The 21,372-nt window shown below is 48.6% G+C and overlaps 1 protein-coding gene across 1 annotated transcript in view; it reads right to left on the minus strand.

Moving 5' to 3' along the window:
* Positions 1-16,998, minus strand: part of NPAS2 (neuronal PAS domain protein 2) — a 175,232-nt gene extending 158,234 nt beyond the window's left edge. Inside the window, exon 1 of the mRNA XM_036262766.1 lies at positions 16,963-16,998. The gene's annotated coding sequence lies outside the window, so the exon portion shown is untranslated. The remainder of the gene's footprint in view (positions 1-16,962) is intronic.
* Between the last annotated feature and the right edge of the window lie 4,374 nt (positions 16,999-21,372).

Below are 21,372 nucleotides of genomic sequence, written 5' to 3' on the forward strand. Positions count from 1 at the left end.
GCTATTCAAGCTAAGCCACATGAAAGTGATCAGAAGTACTGTATTCTTGGTTTGACTCTGGATCCCAAAAAGTCTGCCCCAGAACCCACAATGCACTGCATCTCACGTTCTTTCCGAAGTTTTCACATTTCCCACCAAACTTTTCTCTCTTTGGAAAAATCGAGAACTACTCTTCCCCATATACCTCTTCCTCCTGACACTTCTCTGTGGCCTGGGCTCGCCTCCAGGACAGGAGTAAAATGCACCACCAAAGAATCAGGGAAGGCTTGCGACCAACAGAACAAAAATTTTGTATGTATGGAACTGATGGAGAGGGAATTTACCTTGTTTAGCCTGTCCTTTGCTAACCAGAACGCAGGCCCCTTTCATCAACCCCAGACCATATGAACTGAGAGGCCGTAGCCCTGGCCCATCACTGTCGGGTGTGACACTGTGCAAGCTTGACTTGCCATTGCCAGGGAGCCTTCCTACTTCTGCTTTCAGAACTTCTCCGACACAATAAATAGCCCAGAGTATTTCCGAAACATGTTATCAGAATAATTCAAATGGATGTTAATAATTAAAGGAGTCAGGGAAAAGCCAAACACTTCTCAGTTCAGCATAATACACTTCCCTTTTGGATATGACGCACATCTGATCAAATGGCTGGAATGTGTTTGTTTTGTGTGTGCCTCTGCATGTCACTCACAGGGCACACCAGGTTATCTCACTGGTGTTTACCTGAGGTTTGCTTCTGTTCTCACAGATGATGGGAGCAGGAAGACAGGCAAGGGCAGAACTGACCTGACAGGGCTCCTCAGTGCTCCCCCAAAACGATGAGCCCAGCACCTCTGCCCACAGCTGCCCACAGTTGGCAGAGCAGGTGGGTTTGGGGTTTTCTGAACTACTCCTCCTAAGCTCAGTGAATGGCTTGACTCCCCGGGAGTCAATCGTGGAGCAACAGCTTAGAGAAGACTGTCACCCAGAAGTCTTCAATACCTACCTCCTTTCTTCAGACTGAGCACTGAGGTGTGCTTATGTGTGGGGGAGAAGAGGTTGAAGGAGACAGGCAGGTGAACCCTGGGTGACTTCTTTGGAGGCTTCTCCATGGAGTATTCAGCTGCTGGTTTACAGGCCCTGAGCCCTGAATGAGACTTGGGGGAAATGGTGTCTTGAAAATGTGGTCTTAGGTGGCCCCCCTTTCCCGCCGACTGACTTCTCTGTTGTGAGCAGTTGGCCGCAGGGCCGTGGAGAGGGAGCAGGGTCCTGGGTGAGCAGCTGGCCGCAGGGCCGTGGAGAGGGAGCAGGGTCCTGGGTGAGCAGCTGGCCGCAGGGCCGTGGAGAGGGAGCAGGGTCCTGGGTGAGCAGCTGGCCGCAGGGCCGTGGAGAGGGAGCAGGGTCCTGGGTGAGCAGCTGGCCGCAGGGCCGTGGAGAGGGAGCAGGGTCCTGGGTGAGCAGCTGGCCGCAGGGCCGTGGAGAGGGAGCAGGGTCCTGCGTGAGCAGCTGGCCGCAGGGCCGTGGAGAGGGAGCAGGGTCCTGCGTGAGCAGCTGGCCTGGCCGCAGGGCCGTGGAGAGGGAGCAGGGTCCTGTGTGAGCAGCTGGCCTGGCCGCAGGGCCGTGGAGAGGGAGCAGGGTCCTGCGTGAGCAGCTGGCCTGGCCGCAGGGCCGTGGAGAGGGAGCAGGGTCCTGCGTGAGCAGCTGGCCGCAGGGCCGTGGAGAGGGAGCAGGGTCCTGCGTGAGCAGCTGGACTGGCCACAGGGCCGTGGAGAGGGAGCAGGGTCCTGCGTGAGCAGCTGGCCTGGCCGCAGGGCCGTGGAGAGGGAGCAGGGTCCTGTGTAAGCAGCTGGCCTGGCCGCAGGGCTGTGGAGAGGGAGCAGGGTCCTGTGTAAGCAGCTGGCCGCAGGGCTGTGGAAAGGGAGCAGGGTCCTGCGTGAGCAGCTGGCCGCAGGGCCGTGGAGAGGGAGCAGGGTCCTGCGTGAGCAGCTGGCCGCAGGGCCGTGGAGAGGGAGCAGGGTCCTGTGTAAGCAGCTGGCCGCAGGGCCGTGGAGAGGGAGCAGGGTCCTGCGTGAGCAGCTGGCCGCAGGGCCGTGGAGAGGGAGCAGGGTCCTGCGTGAGCAGCTGGCCGCAGGGCCGTGGAGAGGGAGCAGGGTCCTGCGTGAGCAGCTGGCCGCAGGGCCGTGGAGAGGGAGCAGGGTCCTGTGTGAGCAGCTGGCCTGGCCGCAGGGCTGTGGAGAGGGAGCAGGGTCCTGTGTAAGCAGCTGGCCGCAGGGCCGTGGAGAGGGAGCAGGGTCCTGTGTGAGCAGCTGGCCGCAGGGCCGTGGAGAGGGAGCAGGGTCCTGTGTGAGCAGCTGGCCGCAGGGCCGTGGAGAGGGAGCAGGGTCCTGCGTGAGCAGCTGGCTGCAGGGCCGTGGAGAGGGAGCAGGGTCCTGTGTGAGCAGCTGGCCGCAGGGCCGTGGAGAGGGAGCAGGGTCCTGCGTGAGCAGCTGGCTGCAGGGCCGTGGAGAGGGAGCAGGGTCCTGTGTGAGCAGCTGGCCGCAGGGCCGTGGAGAGGCGAGCAGGGTCCTGGGTGAGCAGCCCCATTCCAGGCACAGACAATTCTGAAAGGCAGGCTAAGTGCTAAAGGGTGGCAAGGAACAGAATATGATTCTGCCCTAAATAAAAGTCCACTCACACAGCCTCTTCCTCAGAGAGGTCAAGGTTGAACGGGGGGTTGTTCTCAACCCCACTGTGAACCCGGCAGCCTCACAATAACCTCACACTCAAGAAAATCACTTAAGCTAAAAAAATCATGTTTCAGATGCTTAATTTGTCTTATACACATCCTATCTTCTTGGACATGGCATTTAAGAAAAAGTAAATTAAAACTGACTGCTGTATTTTTGGTCCTTCTGTAAAAGGCTACATGCACGTCCCTGCTGTCAGTGTCCTCATGCGGGCACCTCGCTGCCCGGAGCCAGGGCCTGTGCGCAACACGGGACTAGGCAAGGCTGCCTCCAGAGGGCGCTCTCAAACCCAACAAGCTCATGCACGTGACAGGGGCCGCCAGACAGCCCTCCCGGCCCTCGACTGGATATGCTACTTGCCTAATGTATCGTGGGAAAACGATAAGATGCCCAAGGAGTGGCAGCACAGACTTACGGGGTCAGGGCAGGGGGAGTCCTGCCATCACCTCGCCTTCCGTGCCTGAGAAGCGCTATTAGATGTTGTTTAACTAAACAGGCATTTTGTTCTTCATCACAGACATGAGTGAGTTCTAGGCATTTATCATGTTTATGTGGAAGGAAGTCAGATGTCAGTGCTATGGAGAGGTGGGTTCTCAGAAGTGAAAGTGGACAGTCGGTGTCCAGCCTTGTGTGGTTTCTCCCTGTTCGGGCGCCCCAGGACTCTGATGTCCTTATCTGATTGTACTCCTGGTGGAGAAAAAGCAGCACAGCACGCTGGGAGAGAAACAACACAGGTCCTTCGGGCTGCAGTACCTCCGCCCAGGACGTCTGGGTGGTGAGTGCCTGGCGGAGGCCTGGGGACGCCTCCTTCTTACAAGCTGGCTGGGTTTCAATGCCCGCAGACGGCAGAAAAGGAAGCACCGGCCCTCCTGGAAGGGTTCAGAGGGACCTGCAAGCAGAGAAAGGCCCTTTGCTTTCGGAAGCTCTAGTTTTCATCTGGAAATGAAAGCCATGCTGCACCAGGGATCGCTGAGGTCTCACCTTCGTCCACTCCGGCTGGATGACAATTCCCATGGCTGCGCGGCTTAGCACAGTGTATATCCCACGGTTCTGGAGGCTGGCCAGGGTGCCAGCATGGCCCAGCTCTGGTGAGGCCCTCTTCCTGGTTGTAGGTGGGGCCTTCTCACTGTATCCCCACATGGTGGAAAGAAGGCAACCTAGTTTTCTGTACTCTTCTTAGAAGGGACTAATCCCATCCGTAAGGACTCCATGCTCATAACCCAGTCAATCACCTCCCAAAGGCCCATCTCCAAAGGCCATCGCATTAGGATGTGGGTTTCAACATATGAATTTTGTGCAGACACTATTGGTCCATTGCAGGTCCTTTCCTTCCATCTGAAGACCAATTTATTAACCAGAATGGAGCGAGTGTGTGTGTGTGTGTGTGTGTGTGTGTGTGTGTGTGTGATAGATCCAAAGACTCAACTCCTGGTTCCACTGAAAAGCAGGTGTTCCCTGTTCTTTAGGGAATTCCGACACAGGAGGAAAGTAACAAGATCCTCCCAGGGTGATCAGAGCCAGGCTACCATCCTACAGACCAACCCTCTTTAGAAAAAACAAAACGTCACAAGAAATAGCATGTCACATTTATTATGGCAAAATGCCCCATAAGTCCCATAAAGCCTTACAATCCACGGCAGCACATGGACTCTATTTGATCTGAACTGAATTTTCAGACAAAAAGGTTATCAGGCTGCTTTGTTCTTATAAATGGCAAAAGATTTCAAAAGTAGACTGTGCAACCCCAAACCTCCACCAGGACCTTCAAAGGGTTTGGCTTCTCTAGTCTCAGTATTTCACTTTCCCATAACGTTAGCTTTCAAGAGAACACTAGAATATACTGGGTTTTTAATTGCTAGCATATACCTGGTCTGAAAACATCGCGTGCTTCATTCAAAAAGAAACTACCTTGAGGCCGGCACTGAGCTCAGCAGGGACGAGCCTGAGTGATGAACAGGGAGTAACAGATACAATCCTACAACTTTTCATTTTTATAACATTCTTCAACATTCTCTCCTCTTGATTTTCACCCTTCAGTATTAATATGTGCCTTTTTAAGATGAAAAGATTGAGTTGTGGATGTATGTAACTTGTCACGGTCACTTGGTCACAGTGACGTCAGGGTGCCAACATTTTCTGCTATGGGTCACAAGTTGTTTTCATAAAACCATCTGAAAATGCTGCTGACCCGTAGAGTGATGGCCACTCACATGCTATGAGGTAAATCAGATCACCGTTCGATGTGGCCACACCCAAGGAAAAGGCTGGCATTTTCTGGGTAGCCGTATCGACAGGCTGCAATCTAGAAGAAGCGGCCAAACCCACGCTGTCAGAAACCCTAACACAGCCTCTCAGAAGCCCATCCCAACAACAGCACCCCAGGAGCACAATCTGGGTATAAGACTCAGCTACTTAACATAGATACATTCTTAGATACATGGGAGATGGGATAGGGGATTCAGTACTAAGTAAAGGCTAGACAGCTGACCCCTTGAACAGCTAACTCTTGCGAACACAGCTCAACTTCATAGAAACTGGGAACTCAAAAGGAACTACAGTCGTCCTTGCCACTTCGTGCTTCGACTTTCGTGGCTTCACTCCATCGCGGTTTTTTCAAATATATTCATTAAAAAGTTGATCGAGACAGTGAAAATGATACAGTGTGCTCGGTTGTCTGAGTCAATGATACACCCCTGTATTACAATTACAATTAAAATTACTGTACGTATGGACTGTAGGCCTGTGTATTCGAGCACCCAGGAATCCTTCAACGCCAGGTGCAAGCCTAGTCCGGAACGGATTAACCGTGATAAACGAGGGACGACTGTATTCCTTTTTTAAACTTAAGCATGCCATCTTTTCCATTAGGTACCTCCACTCTTCCCCAGGTCTTTGCCAAAAAGAGGTTAACTCAGGTCTCTGGGACGGGTAGCTGAGGCTTTCTCCTGTGTGTGTAGAGAATGCTAGTCTAAGCATGAGAAACAGTGGGGAGAACTTCCCGCAGAGTCAGAGTGGCACATACTTCCTCCGTGTAAGCCTGTATTTACCAAACATCACAGTCCCACAGACATGGCACACGCCAAGACATGGCTGTTTCTGTGGGGTACAGGGGAATGGCGCCCCTGGAGCTGTGCAGCCCTGGCTGCGGAGGACAGTAAGTGCCCCCAGGTGGGAAGGCATATACAAGGTGCTCAGGGGCCCTGGAGGCTACAGGTGCTGTTCATTTCCTTAGACACTGCTGAGTGGATCGCATCTGTTGCTGGGGAGCCAGGAATGGTACAGGTTCCTCTCTCGTTCTTTCACAGAACATCTGGAGCACCTACGTGCCTGCCCAGCATGAGGTGCTAGGGGGTATGTGGGGCTCACACACCCAGCCTGAGCCCAGACTCAGTCATGAGAGTGACACCCACACGTGTCAGCCAGGGCGAGGGTTCGGGCATGTGTCCGAGACAGAGCTGTTAGAGTGGAGCCTGGCCAGCAAACATCCCAGTGCTCCCTGGGGAGCAAGCAAAGGCCTTGGAGTGCTGAGAGCTAGGAGCCAGCTTGCTGGGATGAGGGATGACGAAGCAGGTGGGCGAGGAGTCAGAGACAACACTGTGGAGAGATGGCGGGAAGGCAGGAGTGAGATGGGGACATGGGAGATGCTGTCCTCACAGCCGCCCTGCGTTCTCCGGGACACAGTCTCTGAAGGCGGGCCTTTCCATACCAAGTGAGAGTGAAGAAGGCACCAGCCTACCGGTAAAGCTGGTACGTGACGGAGTTGTAGACCCCGCACTACAGAGTGACAGGCGCCTCCATGACCGTGGGACCAGGTACCACGAGGCCTCCTTGCCCTCTTCAAGTAGGGAGCTGAGAATAGAGGCCAAAAGTGGAAACACTGTGGGCAGGTCCCAGGAGCAGCTCAAAAATAAAAAGCTTTCTTACTTCAAAGACATCAGTCTGTCCTGAGCCAGAGGTTATTATCAACTAAAGGTTCCATTTAACTAAAAATAGGAACAGGTTCCTTTGCTTCTGAGAGCTCACAAAGGAACCGCTACGCCACTGCCATGCAAATTTGCAGGGAGTGGATTTCTCACTCCCACAACAGCTGTGAAGGGGACCGGAGGAGAGACAGTAAAGCAAACCCCTCCCTGACCAAGAAGGGAGCCTTGGCAAGGTCAGGAGCGGTCCCCTTTGGGTCTTCCAGGGCCACAGAGAAATCACTGTGGCTCTGGCAACATTCCCTATAGAACGTGTACCCCCATCCCAGCACAAACACATGCCAACGCTGACTTTGGTAGTTTTCCTCACAGACTTACCTGATCAGGATCAAGGGAACGGGCCCTTGGGCAGTGAGCGAGGACATGTCTCCGCAGACAGCACAGACATGGGACTCACTGAATCAAAGTAGCAGCGTGACAGGCTCCTCCCAACCCACCTCCTCAAAGAACCTTCTTCATTCGGGCAAGGTCTCCCCTCCCTCACCCTGACAACAGGCAGCGATGGCTCACACTGTGATGAGGACATCATCATGCTGCCGATTTTAAATCGACCTTCACCTTGCAAAACGAAGCAGTAGAAAATCAAAGCTGTTTAGTTCTGAAACTGAGAAAATGCTGGACTTTCCTACACATCCCTAAAGACAAATCTGAACCCCTGGACCACCGGCAGCACTTCCCAAAGGGCTGCAGCCCCTGAAGAGGACCCGTGATTAGGCGCCAGAGTTGACGTGGGATTTTCTGATCCCTGACAACCTCCTTGAAGCTTCAGATTTTCTTCTCTGAATTAAGAGAAAAAGAATGTTCCTGTTTATATGCCAATGTAGGCATTTATAAAAATTTATAAAAATGAAGGTCTTCGCCCTACCAGTGTGGGTCAGTGGATTCAGTGTCGTCTACGGTTCAGTTCCCGTCAGGGCGCAGGCCCAGGTGGCCGGCTTGATCCCCAGTAGGGGGGTGCAGGAGGCAGCTGATCGATGTTTCCCTCTGACACTGATGTTTCTATTTCTCTCCCTTCCTCTATCTCAAAAAAGAAAAATCAGTAAAAAACATATTTTTTAAAAATCGGAGGCCTTCCTTATTTCGCGGTGGTCTCCAAGTGCCCTCTGGGCCCGGCTAGTGTGCGGCTCAATGGTCAATGTTCTACTCGGACCAGAGCAGGGACAGGCTTTGTGCGCAGACCAGAAAACTAGGTTTCATCACGTGCCCTGGGGTGTCTCCAGGAAGCCTACTGATAGCATTTTCCTTTTAAGGTATTTTTTTCCTTGAGTGGTTTCTGTTTCCTCTAAGAAGCTTTTTTCTTTTGTCCTTCGGCGGTGTTCTTTCACATGGGAGGAATCGCGGGACAGGTGTCCCTGTGCCCTGCACTAAGGCTTAGGAGTGGGGAGGAGAAGGTAACCTGGAGACCCAGGCACATGCAGGGATCTTCAAGTGCACACTCCCCTGAGGGTGACTGACACTTCCGGTGCATTTCACCCATCCCGTGTGCTGTCCTGTCTTCTCTAGCAGAACTGGGAAATGTCCGAGAATACACACAGTCACATTTCAGCTACACATCATGCATCACACAAAGTCTTTGCTTAAGTGACTCCTGCATATTCAGAGAACAAATCTTGGTCAGAGGAACACTCTATGGGTCCCCAAAGCAACAAAGCTTCTCTGAATTCTGGGGGTAGCCTGCTGCCTGACTGGATTGAGGAAGGTCTGAATGGCTGTGTCCCTAGTTTTCCTGGGCACAGACCCCTGAAGGGGATTCCTCTCACCATTTGCAGGACTCTTGAGATCATTGCAAGGTTGATCGAGGCTATTCAGTTTTCAGAGAGCCTCAACTTCAAATATCCTTGTTTGCATCCTCACAAACCACCATAACACTCCAAAAATGATTCCCGTGAACGTTATGGAGCTATTAAAATTATATCACATGGAATGTTCAATGACGAGGAAAAATGCTTACATGCAGGTTAAGGCAAACCACCAGGAACTACAAATAGTATTATCTCAAGAGAGTAAAATTGAAAAGACCAATAATAAATAGTGTTGGTAAAGACATGGAGACAAGGCACCTTCACGCACTGTGGGATGGAAGGGGCATGAGCACATCTATTTTAGTCATTAACTTGGCAGCATCTATCAATACTGCAAACCGATTTGCCCCTTCACCCAGGAATCCCCGAGAACTTGAAATGTACTAGAAGTACACAGATGAGGAAGGTAACTCAGACATTGTGAGTAATAGCAGAGAAGTGAAAACAGCACAATACATGTTCCACAATTGGGGATGGGTTGAATAAGTTAAGTGTCCACAGTACTTCTGATTATTACTATGTAGCTTTAAAAAAAAATAAAGTTAATATAAGAAATGACCCCTTCACCCAAATCTCATGCCTTTAAAAATAGTCACTAAATAATATGCATAGAGTGAGTTCAGTTTGTTAAAAATAAAATGTACATAACCTATATGTAATTGCATTGAAAAATGAGTAGCACAATGCACCTCCATGGTTAACAGTATCTATCTCCTGCCCTGGCAGGTGTGGCTCAGTTGGTTGGGTGTTGTCCTGTGTACTGAAGGGCTGCCGGTTCGATTCCCAGTCAGGGTACATGCCCAGGCTTTGGGCTCAATCCCCAGCCGGGGCCATGCAAGAAGCAGCCAATCGATAGTTTGCTCTCACATCAATGTTTCTCTCTCCTCCTTCTGTCTCTAAACGTTATTAAAAATCTTAAAACAAAAACAACGACAAAAAAACCCAAACAAACAAAAAACAGGAGGGTGGAGAGCTGTGGTATTCATTGGATGCTTTCTTTGGGTAAAACTAACAGAAAACCTAACTCAACCTGCTTTAAGGGGCCAAGAAGTTTTCAGGATATCGCAAATGTCCCAAAGCAGAGGCTTCTCACCGGGTGATGCAGGTCAAGGGCACCGTGGAGGCTCCATTCTTCACCTCTGAATTTTTTTGGCATCTCAGCTAGGACCTGGCCTAGCCACTCCGGTGCCCCACTTACTGGCATGATGTGTCCAGGACAAGAAAAGGACACTTGAGTCCCTTTGCTTCCTTCAAGGGCCAGGGAAGCTGCCCAGTCACTTGCCCTCATGTTCTATGGCAAGGGAAAGGTCTACATCCTCACCTGAACCAATCACTGGCAACCACAGCTGCTTGGCCAATCAGGGTTCACTTTGAGGTCTGTGGAGGAGGGTGGATTCCTGAGCAAAATCAGATTTTCATCAGTCAGGAAAAGGAGGATGACTGCTGGGGAGGCCACAGAGGGTGAAGGGGATCTTTTCCTTTTTATCAGAAATGGTTCTGGATTATTTGATATTTTTATAAGATTATATTCATTTTATAAGGTTATATTAATTAAAAATATTCATTTTTTACAAGATTATATTCTGACATAAAAACCATTTGAATGCATAGAAAAAGGACTTTAGGGAACTATACCTTGAGATTCGGAAAAATCTTTATTTTCTTCATTCTCCTATATTTTCCAAAAATTAACTATATTTTTAGAACAAAAAAGTAATAATTTAAAAAATGTTCTCCAGTTCTAAATATTCTGACTTTCAGGAGGCACAAACATGCCCTAAAACTGTGCAGCACCATTTCTGGCTCACAAGTAGCCAGGAAACCATGCTGCTCAGCAGTGTACCACGCCTTTCTTTCGGTGGGTTATGTCCACTGGAAGTAGCATGATCTCAGTGACCTGGGGACATAATCCTCCAAAGGCCTTCAGCAAAGTAGCAAAGGTCACAGAGTTGGGTCCCAGGGTCCCACCTCCCACCCTTGTTACCACACCCCCAGCCTGCCTTGGCTCCACATGGCTTTCAAGGTTTATCTGGGGATGAGGGGCTTGGAACAGGAGTGGCAGTAAGAAATCTCCTTTGCAAATAATAGATAATCTCTAAGTAAATATGTATAAAAATAATACATGAAACTACAGAAACATATATGAAACTCTAAACTTTTATATGTATAGTAGAGCAATACTGACTCCACTCAGAGTAGCCCTCCTAACTTCCCCAAACGTCAGGAGGAAGCAGTCACCTCAGAGCATGAAGTACAAAAATGTCCTTGTTGAGTTCTACCACACCTGACACTAATTTCAGGTAATTCATACTAAACTGAAAAAGACTGACTGATGGCCTTAATCCTTGAAAGTGCCCTCAGGGGTAATGGCACCAATGCCCCTCAGAGAGGAAGGTGCCTGCCCTGTGCCCTGCACCGTCTTTTTAAGGAGTGCCTGATTGCCACAACCACCTGTAGGATAAGTACCAGGAACAGCCTCGGGTAAATACACAGCCAGAGGGGTATCACCAAGGCTAACCGGAAGCCAGGGCCCTGCAGGAGAAAAGTGGAGATATGCACACTCTTGATGATAATTCCACTTTGCATCTGGTTAAATTCCACAACTGCCAGCCCTCCGGCCCCAGCCCTATTCTCTCCTCTGGCCTTGGGTTTGTCGGTTAACCAAACTGAATCTCTAACTGGTGAACTATATAGAAAAATAATTCAGGAACATCTTCTTCCTACTTGCCTACCAGCAATACTGTAAATCACTATTTACAGTATTTTTCTGAGCAGGACACTGAGACTCAGAGAGGTTAAGAAAGTTGCTCCAGTTCACACAGTAGCTGAGTCACAAAGCTTTCCATTCAAAGAAGACTAGAGGTCATGGCCCGTTGTGGGAGTCTGACCAGAAAATTGCCCCCTTTCCTGAGCCCTCCATGGCCACTGCCCTGCAGAGTGGCCCCTCAGGATCTCATTTGCAGTCTGGAAAGAATCTCTCCCTCTCTTCCTCATCTGTCAGCTGCTTGACGGCAGGTAGGTCCTTGGCTCTTCCCCACCCCCGTATTAACTAGGCTTACTACACAGATGCTCAGGAAACACGATGAATTAAATTAAGTGTATTCCAGACCAGCCGATGTGGCTCAGTGGTTGAGCGTCAACTCATGCACCAAGAGGTCGCCAGTTTGATTCCCGGTCAGGGCACATGCCCAGGTGGGGGACAATCGATGCTCTCTCTCATCGATGTTTCTATCTCTTGCTCCCTTTCCTTTTCTCTCTCTAAAATCAATAAAGAAAAGTTAAGTGTATTCCAGAACCTTGCCTGTGTGTTGAAGCATCAGAGGCACCTGAGAGCTTGTCAGAATGCAGAGTCTGGGGTCCCAATGCAAACCTGTTGAGTCAGCGTTTGCATTTCACCAGATCCCCAGGCAATCACATGCACTGCACAGTTCGAGTCATGATGGTCAGCACCCTCCATCATCTTTAATGCACTTTTTTTACATACTAGTGTAGAAACTAAGCTATCTTGTTTATATTCTGAATCATAAAATAGAAATCACACATTGCTTTCTGACCCAAAGAAATTCAAAGGGTCTCTGGAAGGAACTTTCCCTAAGATACTCAATCTCAAAAAAATTCAGATAAGAAACAGTACTACTTTAGTTAAAACAACACTACAAAAATCCCCTTTTAAAAATATGTTCAGCCTTAACAAATTCAAGAAAACTGAAATCATATCAAGCATCTTCCCGGATCACAATGGCATGAAACTAGAAATCAACTACAATAAAAATAATTAAAAAACAGTCAAACACATGAAGACTAAATAGCTTGTTATTAAACAATGAATGGGTTACCAATGAGATCAAGACAAATAAAAAACTTCCTAGAAACAAATGAAAATGAATACCCAACAATCCAAAAATCTATGTGACAAAGCGAAAGCAGTCCTGAGAGGGAAATTCATACATAGCATTACAGGCCTACCTCAAAAAAGAAAACTCTCTAATAAGCTATCTAACTTTACAACTAAAAGAATTAGAAAAAGAATAACAAGAAAACCCAAGGATAAGTAAAAGGAAGGCAATAATAAAGATCAGAGCAGAAATAAATGATAGAAACTAAAAAAAAAAAAATACAAAAGGCTTTGAAATGAAGTTTGATCAACCTTTAGCCAGACTCACTAAGAAACAAAGAGAGAGAACCCAAATAAATAAAATCAGAAATGAATGAGGCAAAGTAACAACTGGCATCACAGAAATAAAAGGAATTATAAGAATATTCTTTGAACATCTATTTGCCCACAAACTGGACAACCTGGATAAAATGGTTCACCACATAAACAAAATGAAGGATAAAAATCACATGATCATATCAATGGATGCACAAAAAGCATTTTACAAAATCCAGGACTCCAGAAACTGACCCACACAAATATGGCCAATTAATATTTGACAAAGGAGGTGATAGCATACAATAGATTAAAAATAGTCTATTTGATAAATGGTGTTGGGAAAATTGAACAGGTACATGCAAAAAAATGAAACTACACCACCAATTTACACCACACACAAGAAAAAGCTCAAAATGGATAAAAGACTTAAATGTAAGTCACAAAACCATAAACATTCTAGAAGAAAATGGGCAATAAAATCTCAGACATTTTCACCAATATGTTGCTTAGGGCAAGGGAAACAAAGGAAAAAATTAACAAATGGCAGTACATCAAATTAAAAAGCTTCTGTATAGCAAAAGAAACCATCAACAAAATGAAAAGGGAATCTACTGTAGGGAAAAACATATTTGCCAATGATATATCTTACAAGGGTTTAATTTCCAAATTATACAAAAAACTCATACACTTCAACACCAGGAAGACAAATAACCTGATTAAAAAATGGGCAAAGAACCTGAATAGGCACTTCTCCAAAGATGACATACAAATGGCCAATAGAGACATGAACAAATGCTCAATGTCACTAATCATCAGAAGGATGAAAATTTAAACAATGACATTATCACCTCACACCTGCCAGAATGGCTATTATTAACAAATCATTAATAAACAACAAGTGGTGGCAAGGATGTGTAGAAAAGGGAACCCTAGTACACTGCTGGTGGGAATGCAGACTGGTGCAGCCCCCACAGAAAACAGTATGGAGTTTCCTCAAAAAATTAAAAATGGACCTGCCATTTGACCCAGCGATCCCACTTTTGGGTACATATCGTATGAATTCCGAAACACCAATGAAAAGAATATGTGAACCCCTATGTTTATAGCAGCATTAGTCACAATAGCTAAGATCTGGAAACAGCCCAAGTGCCCACCAGTAGATGAGTGGATAAAAAAGCTGTGGTACATGTACACAATGGAATATTGTGCAGCTGCAAGAAAGATCTCTTACCCTTTGAGACAGCATGGAGGGACCTGGAGAGTATTATGCTAAGCGAAAGAAGCCAGTCGGAGAAAGACAAATATCATATGATCTCACTTATAAGTGAAATCTAAAGAACAAAATAGGTCCAGAGGTATGCATGCATGAGATAGAATAACAGATCTCAGTGGGGTAGTGGGTGTGGGGAGGGGACAGGAAGAGATTAACCAAAGAACATATATGCATAACTCATGAACACAGACAATAGCATGGGGAAGGCCTGAAGTAAGACAGGGGTTGGGTGGGGCAAAAAGGGAGAAAATGGGAGGCATCTATAATACTGTCGACAACAAAATAAAAATATGTTCACATTAATAAGTTTATTTAGTGCTCTAAGGTACTATTAATCATCATCAGATTAAAACCAGAATTACTCATAAATACCCCATTAGCATTTGGATTACTGTTAGGGACAATTCAGCTCATTTCCTACATCTCTTTATTGAGCATCTGTTTTGAAAAAGGCCTCACTAGGACAGATGCTAAGGGAATTCAAAGGTGGCAGATCTTTGCTACAAGTAGAATGAAGATTGGGACCACACTAACTGAACATTTCTGTAAGCAAATAATGCATCAAGTATCATTTCCACTATTGAAATGTGAGACTCAATTAGATGCTCCTATGATGTAGCCAATTAAACCAGTGGTGTAAAGCAGCCAATAATACTGAGTCACTGGGCTATTTTCAACACTTCCCAATCTGACCTCTTGTAGGAAAGAGATTCTCCGTGTACATGGGATCATCATGGGACAATCCGTGTCGAATCACAATGGGAAAATGACTTTTCAGGTAAAGAACAAAATACATACTTTTTTTAAGAATTAAGGAAAAGGATTTAGCTCTTTGAATTCTTAAGGTTCAAAAACAACGCTTTGAAAAAATTAACTACAGAGATAGTACTATAAAAAGGCATATGCACGCATTATTATTTTAATCTGTAAAAATAATACATTTTGAATGTGAAACCTAAAACAAGCGGCAGCACTAAGAGCCAGCTATATATATTAGGAGTTAAGAAGGATTGTTCAAAAAAGGAAGAATTCAATTTCATAACAATACACATCAGGTGATGTGGGACATTTCTTTAACAGTTTCATTCTTTTTTTTATAATTTTCATTATTAAACAGCCAGGAATGGACAAAAGGGCCCAAACTCTTAAAAAAAAAAAAAAGCTTAAAAAATGTTATTTCCCACATACAGATGAATTCTATATTCACCATGCGAACACTCTCCTATCAGGAAATTTTTTCATCGCACTGATTAGTACTCGCTTGGTTCTTTTCTTGGCTTGTTTAACTCTTTGAGGGGGGGTGACATTTTATTAATAACATATTTCCTCCAGAATGTATTCCCTTCTTTTACCTCCACGGGGAGTGACTCTGATGAGTAGTAAGAATACCATTGCCTCTACATTTGCACACAGTGGGACAGGTCAGCAAATAAACAGAGGCATACATTTCCAAGGAGAAAATGGCTAAAAGCAGCACATTGACAATTCTTCTTCCAAGCCACACCCCATATCTCTCTGTGAGCTGAAAGGCAAGTATTGACTGTCTTTATGTTGTATACACGTTATTTTTAACCCAATCTTTAAGTAGACTGCTGAGACATGCCAATACTTCTATGGGTTTGGGTCCTAGTTTAGCTGTGTAATGAAGCACATATTTTTTGCTTTGTTTTGGTTTTTGCTTTTGCAAAACAGTGGATCAAGTCAGAATGACCATTTTAAACATTACATTTATTTCAGGGCTGTTTTAAAATACACTTTGGGGTTATTTGGGGCAAACTTTTTTCTGTAAGGAAATCTCAGCGGTAGGCTGAGCTTGCCAAGGAGGGCAGTCTGTCTGTGTTAATGCAAGCCAGGATTCCTTGGTCAACTCACTGGTCAAGAAGGAAGTTGAGGTGAGACAGGCAGAGGTGGACGGGGAACTGCCAGGAACTACTTTAGAGCTAATTATCTGGAAAGTCCAAAAGGGAAAATCCCTCCTATAAGAAAAAGAAGGTTGGGGTTCTAAGTGATCAATAATGATCAATTCTTCCCTTATTAAATTAATTTAAGAACTACTCAGTATTTCACCTGTAAAGAAACAGGCCAATCAATTTAATGGATTTGGGGCCGGATACCAAAGCTTCAGGTATTGAAGACCAAATGCGCGGAACTCTAGCCTCTGGGACCCCCTTCCAACACCTGTTGAACTCCAGGGCGTTTAACTTGCGAACTAAAAGCCTCACGGACACAACTTGAGAATTTTTAGACCTTCTGGAAGTGCGTGTTTATTTTTAAGGTTTCCATCTTGCTTAATCAACAACAGTGGTTACTAATTATTTATGAATCACAGAAGTGAAAACAAACTTGCTTACCTTGAGCAGTTAGAGGAGCGGGAATGGTTTTGCATTTGGCCCCCAGGTACCTGCCCTACCCCCTGGTCACCGAACCCACGCCGCTCTTTAGGAAGGTCAAAGGTGGAGCTTCCTCCTCGCCCCGGGAGGGGCACACCTCCCAACAAAACGACACTCTGGCGTCCAACCTGGGGAACCCCGGCTGGCCAGACGACCCAAGGAGCCAGGACGAGTGCCCTGTAAGCGACCAGGGGTCAGAGTCGGCACTCAGCCCGGCAACCAATTCCGACCAAGGGACTTTGAGGAACTGCGGGCCCGGGCGCACGTGCCGCGCTCTCCGAGGGTACCCGGCCCCCGACGCTTCGGAAGGGCGCGTGATGGGGCCCAGGGAGCCCGTGAGTCACCCTCAAGGCTGCTGCCGGGCGCACGGCTTCCATCCACCCCGACCGTACTCCGTGAGCGGCCCCAAGTCCCGAGGTTCTGGGTCCCCGTCCCCTGCCTCCCACGGCGACACGCACACGAAGCCCACCAGCCCCGCGGCCGCTGCAGCACTACATCCCCGCGGCGGACCCGGCGTGGGGGCACGTCCCTGGACCCCGACCCCGCACCCAGCGCCCCTCCCGGACCCGCGCGTCCGCCGCACTGGCAGGTGACCGAGTTCCGAAACCCAGCGCTCAAGTCCTCCCGCCCCGGGCCCCGCGGCCCTGGGTGAGGCTCCTTACCTCGGAGCGGGCCGGGGTGGCCCCGCCGGGCTGGGCGCGGGCTGGGCCGGGGAGACGCGCCTCCCGCCGCCGCAGGGAGCCGGAGCCGGCGCGGGCACCGAGAGCTCCTCTCGGGCGGCGGCGGGAGGCGCTGCTCTCGCCGCCGCCGCCGAGGCGACCGGAGCAGCAGCCGCGGGTCTCCGAGCTCTGCGGCCGCCAGTCCCCGTTCGCCGCCGCGCTGGTCCCTCGGTTCTTGCGGGAGGGAGGCCGGCTGCTCTCGCGGCAAACTCTTCCGCAGGCAGAGCGGTCTGAGAGCCGCCACCGCCTCTTCCTCCTCCCCCTCCTCCCTCTCCCCTCCTCCCTCTCCCCTTCCTCCTCCCTCTCCCCTCCTCCCTCTCCCCTTCCTCCTCCCTCTCTCCCTCTCCTCCTCCTCTTCCTCCCCTCCTCCCTCTCCCCTTCCTCCTCCCTCTCCTCCTCCTCCTCCCTCTCCTCCTCCTCCTCCCTCTCCCCCTCCTCCCTCTCCCCTTCCTCCTCCCTCTCCTCCCCCTCCTCCCTCTCCCCCTCCTCTCCCCCTCCCTCTCCTCCCCCTCCTCCCTCTCCCCCCCTCCTCCCTCTCCCCTTCCTCCTCCCTCTCCTCCTCCTCCTCCCTCTCCTCCTCCTCCTCCCTCTCCCCCTCCTCCCTCTCCCCTTCCTCCTCCCTCTCCCTCTCCTCCTCCTCTTCCTCCCCTCCTCCCTCTCCTCCTCCTCCTCCTCCCCTCTTCTCTTCCTCCCTCTCCCCCTCCTCCCTCTCCCCTTCCTCCTCCTCCCCTCCTCCTCCCTCTCCCCCTCCTCCTCCTCCTCCCTCTCCCCCTCCCCTACTCTCTTCCTCCTCCTTCTCCTCCCCTCCTCCCTTCCTCCCTCTCCTCCTCCTCTTCCTCCTTCTCTCCGCCCCGCGGACGCAGCCCGCGGGCTCTCAGGCCGCCAGTGAGCCAGGAACGCGCCCCTGCGCTCTGATGGCAGACGGATCCGGGCCCCAGCTGTCCGGGTCGCGCAGATTCGCTTGCCCCACGGCCGGCCGGAGGCCTCGCTGCCTCTGCGAAGCTGCCGGAGATGCGCCACAGGGCTGGGGTGGGGTGTGTGTGCTTGGAGATGAACTTGGCTGAGAGGGGAGGCAAGGCGATTCGGGGCTCCCGGCAGAGACCCTCTTCGCGTTGTCACCGGGGCAGTAAGGGCTCCCTCCCCTGGCCCGCTGCCACCCTGCTGTTTTGTGCTTGGGGGAGCACACACGACTGTTCTCCCCTCCACTCGGTACAGGTCTTCGGAAGGGGCCAGACGTAGGTCAGGAGGCAGTCTCTGTGCAGACAACTGTGATTTCTTAAGGAGGAGCTGGAAGGAAAGGCGGCAGGTGGGACATCGGGGTCGGCGACGCTGGTGAGAACTGTTCAGGGAGAATCACAGTGGCCACTGGGGAGGAATAATCGGTGTTTCTTCCAGGGCGGACACATCCGGTCTCAAAAATGGGTCAAGGATGGAAAGGACCTAAGTGCCTCCCCCCCCCCCCCCCGCAAGGCACGTGGGGTGGGGGGCCATGGCTGGGAGTCTGCATTGGAGCTCCACTCTGCCTCTCCTTCCCTTCCCCCTCTGCCCTCTTCTCCAGTGCCGGAAATGTTCCACTGACCTACATATTTTTCCAAACATACGTGACCTTTTTTTTTCCTCTGTGGGAGGAGACAGGCGAAAATCCAAGAAGAGGAGAAGCTGGAGCGAAGCACTCGAGAAAACAGGGAGGCTTCTGCAAACACTGAGCAGAGATGCACAGAAATAGTCTCCGGGAGCCCGGAGCTGCTGTGTGATACTCTGCAGGGCTCTGAGGCAGGCTGATGAAAAGGCCAGACCCTGCACCCGGCTGAGGCCTAGAACCATCACTGGATTTGCCTAGACTCCCAGACTCCCCTCCACCCAGGGCCATTGAGTTCACCTCGTGGAGGTGCCTGGGAGAAGCCCAAAAGAGAGAGATCTTTTGGGAAGGAAATCGCCCCTTCTGTGACATTGCATAGCTACAGTGTCTGACCCTGCCCTCTGGCCCAGCAGCCCTTTTGGGATGTTCCTGAGTTCCTCACACATTCCTGCCAGAAGCCCTGGAAAACAAAGCGACCCTGCCCATCCTTTTCAATCATCCTGGTTTTGGGGTCCAGTGGGAATCTCCCAGGGCCTTTCCTCTGAACACCAGCCGTGGAAATTCACTAGGGGTCGCCCCCCACTAGGTTCCAGAGACTTTTTCTTTATCTTCTCAGCCGTCCAGTTGGACAGGCCCTCTTCTGCACAGATCCATCAACAGCACCTTATTTGGGCATGCAACCCCACACCCTCAATGAGATAACAGCTCTCACGAAGAATCCCCCGACCCCCCACCCCCCGCAAAGTAGGTCATTCTCTTTATTTCTCACTTGTACTATTTTTATCTAATTTTCCTCCTGAAAAATCATCAGCTGCAGAGTTTTGTGCATCCTTGAGAGAAACTGGTCTTAGGCTTGCTTCATACTGGTGGAGGGCTTTTCAAGGAGGAGGAGGAGGCATTTGGCACATTCTGATTTTGAAGTCTGTTCCTTTCCAAAAGGAGAAAAAAAGTTTTAATATATTTTATTTTGATTCGTTTATTCACTCCTTATTCTTCAGGCAAGTAGGTTTTGCCCTGCCCTTAAAGCGTGGCCATGACTAATATCTACTAAAGGATAAGTTGTGAGCCTTTAACTGGATCTAGTGCAGAATTTAAAGTCACCTCTCTTTCTTGCTTGCTTTTGGGAACAAGTTAGACAATTGTTCAATGATCTTTTTAGGAACAAATGGTCTACAATAATAACACCTCAAATAATTCTGTAGTGCAACGAGTATTGTCTGTTGTTACCTGTGACGCAGTAGGATACCGCACTAAATGTGTGCTTTCTGCCTTTTAATCATGGATTTGATGCATGTGTAATTGTACTTACTGCAGACTCTATCCCATATCCTAGTGTTAATCAAATTGGAGTAGGATATCTGCCTGACCTTAATGGGGAGTAGAGTCCATATCACAGAACCCAATCAGGACTAGGGCACAGCAAAGTCCCCCACAGAATGTGTGCTTCCCCCAAAATGTAGAGTTGAAAAGGCGAGTTTACCTTCTGGTCATTGTATGCATTTGCCTGTTTGCTTCCTTTTATTTCCATTTGTTGAAGGCTTGACACGAATCAGGTTGGGCTGGGCCTGTAAGGATCAAGGGAAACTTCACAGCAGTTTCTTACCGGAAGGGTGTGCAATATACAGGCCAGAATGAAGATGAGGCCAAATTGGGCTAGTGCTGAAGACAGAGAGCCACATGAGTCAAAGGAAGGAATCAGAGTGGGCTTCTTGGGGGAGGTGGCATTGGTACAAGAGTTTTCATCAAACAGATGACAAAGTCAAACTAGATCACAATCTACAAACTTCAGAGGAGGGGGCAGTGGGGAGGGAAGAGATAAACCAAAGAACTTATGCATTTAAGTATAACCAATGGACATAGACAACAATGCGGGGGGGAGGGGGGAAGAGATGGGAGGAGGGTGTCAATGGGGGAAAAAGGAGAATCATCTGTAACAAAAAGAAATTAATTAAATATAAAATAAAATGTGCAGCATAGAGCAAAATAACCATTTCAAAACTGCATTGCCAATTTGGGGAAATTCTCACATCTCATGTGGTTAATCCTTTAAAAGTGTATGGCTTTATTAATTGAATTCTGAAGTGATGTACTCAAGAATCCCAGATACTTTTCAAAGAATCAACATTTATGGAGGAGAGGATCAAAATGTTCAATTGTAGTCAATTACATCAATCTTCGAGAATATCAGTGGAACAATTCAAAGTTTTTGCATTCTAATTGGATATTCTTTTCCATCATAGAAGTTGAATCCAATGAACTTCTCAAAATATGTATAGTATAGATGTCCATGGATGGTGCTGCATACAGTCAAGAATGTGTGGGCTACTACAATAATTATAGCACCAGCTCAGGGCTTGGGACCCATATTAAGTATGTATAGTCAGAACAGGACAGTGTTCTATGCTCATAATATCATCACAGATTTTGTGACTGATCATAAGATGGAAGGGCCTTCTTTTTTTTATAGGAATGCTCAAAGCCCATTTTTAGATTTTCACCTCTTAGCAGTTTTTATATCAAAATTAAAAAAGAAAAAGAAAACACAATATGACACATCATTAAGTAGAATAACATCATGCTAGTAAAGAAAACTGTTGCAACCTAGGCAAAAGGGGAAGTTAGATGAGTATAAGGATGAGAAAGAGACCTCAGAGAAAGTAACTGGAGACTGAATGACTCAGAGGCCAGGGCTTATGCACACCTTTCAAAGAAAGATTCAAGAGCTTCCACGCTGCCTTTGAAATGCCAAGGTTAGAACTTGAACGACCAGGTTT

This window comes from Molossus molossus, unplaced genomic scaffold (genome assembly GCF_014108415.1).
Source record: "Molossus molossus isolate mMolMol1 unplaced genomic scaffold, mMolMol1.p scaffold_m16_p_15, whole genome shotgun sequence".
Taxonomy (NCBI): Eukaryota; Metazoa; Chordata; class Mammalia; order Chiroptera; family Molossidae; genus Molossus; species Molossus molossus.